Source organism: Amblyomma americanum, chromosome 2, assembly GCF_052857255.1.
Source record: "Amblyomma americanum isolate KBUSLIRL-KWMA chromosome 2, ASM5285725v1, whole genome shotgun sequence".
Taxonomy (NCBI): domain Eukaryota; kingdom Metazoa; phylum Arthropoda; class Arachnida; order Ixodida; family Ixodidae; genus Amblyomma; species Amblyomma americanum.
Genome location: NC_135498.1, coordinates 49,580,418 through 49,583,484, shown reverse-complemented (window position 1 = coordinate 49,583,484; position 3,067 = coordinate 49,580,418). Strand labels below are relative to the sequence as shown.

General features: G+C 50.7%; 1 pseudogene; it reads right to left on the bottom strand.

Annotated features, from left to right (window-relative positions):
* Nucleotides 1–1,746: 1,746 nt before the first annotated feature.
* LOC144118551 (ubiquitin-conjugating enzyme E2 Z pseudogene) lies at nucleotides 1,747–2,856 on the bottom strand (annotated as a pseudogene).
* Nucleotides 2,857–3,067: the final 211 nt, after the last annotated feature.

Here is a 3,067-nt window from a genome sequence, read left to right as displayed (position 1 = left end):
AATGAGGAGGGCGGGGGATTGCGAAGCGAGCGCTCTAGAGCAAGCCATGTCCGATTCCTCCGCATATGAAAGCATCCGTCCCTCCCCAAGCGGCAATGACGGCGGCAGCGCGAAATCCCGGTTATGAATTTGATCTCGTATTACATCTCCCCCTCCGATTGCGGGTCCCGACCTGATGGCGCGTGGGGAGACAGCGCTCGCGGCGCGTGGCTGGCTATGGCCGAGTGCCACGTGCTCGAGAGATATGAGATGCGACCGACGGGATGAGGGGGAGAGGAGGAGGGATGAAGCGTAGGGAGCGATGCTCCGTCCCGTCTTCCCCTTTGGGGGCTTCTCCGCCGAGCATCGGGTTCTTCCCTGCTACAGTGCCGTGAAGCCTAACTGACGTCGCGTTGTCGAGTAGTGGTGAAACAGGGGATGGAGCGATGTTTTGACTGTTATAGAAAAAAAAAAGGGGGGGGGGAGGATAACAAGCGCTGGGTGCGGTGGGCAGAGAATAAGGCGACTAAGGAAATAAAGGGAGGGAAGACCGAGCTTTGCGTGTCCGTGGAAGAAACGGTGTGGAGAGAGAGCAAGTAGGAAATTTCTCGTCCCTCCGCCCGAATTAAAGCAGTCGCAGTCACAAGATGTGAAAAGACATTGCCGTCTTATGCCAAGCCGCGGGGCAGAGAATTTCTTGCGGTACAATGCTGTCACGCTTATTCTGTTGCACCACGATTCTCAAAAACAACAAAAAACGAAGTACCCGCCCTCATCACGGAGCTATCGCAGAGAATGTTTGCCTGTTTGTTCACTGCGGCGTCGTGCATGCGAGTTCCTTCATTTGGAGTGCGTTTGAGAATGATAACATCGTGACGCGAGAAAGCGTAGTCGTGAGAATATTGTTCAGTTTCGTGTGTTTACACTTTAAAAGGGGAAGGAAAGCAACCACACATAAGTTACTACGCAGAAAACAACTGAAATGCGCATTTTTACAAGCTCCGCTTTTGCATTAAAAAACCACTTGTACAGTTAACGATAAAAAGTTAAATTTTTCTTTGTTAACTAGCAATTTAGGCTCCTATAAAAGTAATGCTGACCAGGCCAAGACCACTGCCTAGAAACCTGGACTATTTTAGTCATGGTAGAGCTCGTTACCGCTTTATTTTTAAGCCTGCTTCCGTACTTAATTGAAACACCCTGAACAGTTACTGATCTTTCAAATCACTCCTAATAAAAAATTCATACTGCCTATCTGTTAAAGTTTCATTGTACGAATGCAGCGATGAAAGGCGAGGGCGACATCTCCTTCATGTGCGTCTAAACAAAAGGTAAACTGAAACCGTGAAAGCGCCCAAACCGTTCTCCCTTATCCTCGTCTAGGAAGTGGCAACATTGAATACAGTCTATAGACTAAATAGTGAAATTCTTGCAAGTCTTACTCGGCGGCCCTTGGTACTACGTCGAACAGCAAAGCAGCGCATTCACCCACGAGAAAGTACCATGTGCAGCTGGCGTCGTTAGAAAAAAAGAAAATTTCATTTTGTTTTCTGTAATCAATGGCCGCTTGTTTGAATACTGCCTGTTCATGATCACTTTTATGCTCTGCATCTACACCTGGCTGCATGTTAATTGGTGTTGGTCGTGCTGACAACGGTTGACGGACTGTGTACGCACTTCATAAAGAAGCATCACGATATGAACGGCACTTTTGTGAAGACTAAAGGGGATATCTCTGTGTACACCCAAATAAAACCGCACACTCTGTCGTCGCGTGCCAACGTTACTTTACTCGGAATACCCCCGGACATGATCATGCTCTTTCGGTTGGCTTTTAATTGCTTCTTTCAACCTGACATTAAACAGCGACATGCTTACACCTCACAGCTTTCACGCTCGACCTGCACTACGCGAACATGCCGCTGCGGGCCTACTTGCGACCAGAGGATGCTTCGGGTTGCTCGACATTAGAAGGTGCCGTGTCGTCACTTCCGGCAGTGGTGGCGCTCCTCCGTTTAACCAGCTTGTTCAGTTCTTGCAGCCGTGCAAGCAGTTTCTCGTAACTGTAGGTTCCGTGGTTATCACCGAACGGATCGTCCATGCTGTAGCCAGACAAATGCAGGTTCTCCTTGACAACCTTCTCATACTTGTCGTATGACTCGGAAAACGTCTTCAGGATCTTCTTCCTCAAGGCCAGTGGACACAGCGAGCTGCCCTTAATGCAGGCGTCGACCGCGTCACACACGGCCACCCTGATCGTTTCGTGCCGTATTACGGCGTTGTAGCGCCCAGAATCTCCAGCATTCATCTCCGATTCGTGTCCGGGTTCGTTGAAGTACGGATTCTCGGTCAGCAGTGACTGAATCGAGAGCAGCACGTTCACTATGTTCTGCGTCACGTTCCAGCAAGGTCCGGGCCAAGTACCCAGGATGCTGAGGCAGATCATTCCGTTGGCGTAGAGGTTCGGGTTGAAGCGCACTCGTCCGAGGTCGGTTGTCATGTTGCGGACCCGCGGTGGGCTGACCGGGTAGTTGGGTGGGCACTTGACGATGAAGTGGAAAAGGCCGCCTTCGTACGGCGTGCCCGCAGGTCCCACGATCACGGCGTGGATCTTGGTGATGTTGGTCTCTTCGGGCTCGATGAAGATGCCTTGCGGTGGGCGGGTGTACACGTTGGCGATCTCACGCTTCACTCTCGCCAGGCACTGTGGAGACGGTTCGTCGTGCTCGTGAGCGATGGGGTCCCAGAAGTCCAGGTACTTCTTTGGAAGTCCGAACGCCGCCAGCAGTCTCGCCATGTCTTCAACGCAGTGCCTTTTCTCTCGAGGGGACTGTGAACGCCGGGACAGAGCGCCCGCTTTGAGACCAGGTCGTCGTCTTCGTCTTCCCTACATTTACATCACTGTTGGACAAAATACGCATTGCCTATCATTCCCCTGTCTACACCTGAATAATTACTGATTTCTTTCTTTTTGCTTACTTTGAGACAAGAAGCTACGTTCTACAAGCTGCAAGACTGATGTATTTCGCTTGCCAAAGCGAAACGACGACAAAAAACAAGAAAACCATCGAACCAAAGCAAGCCTCCC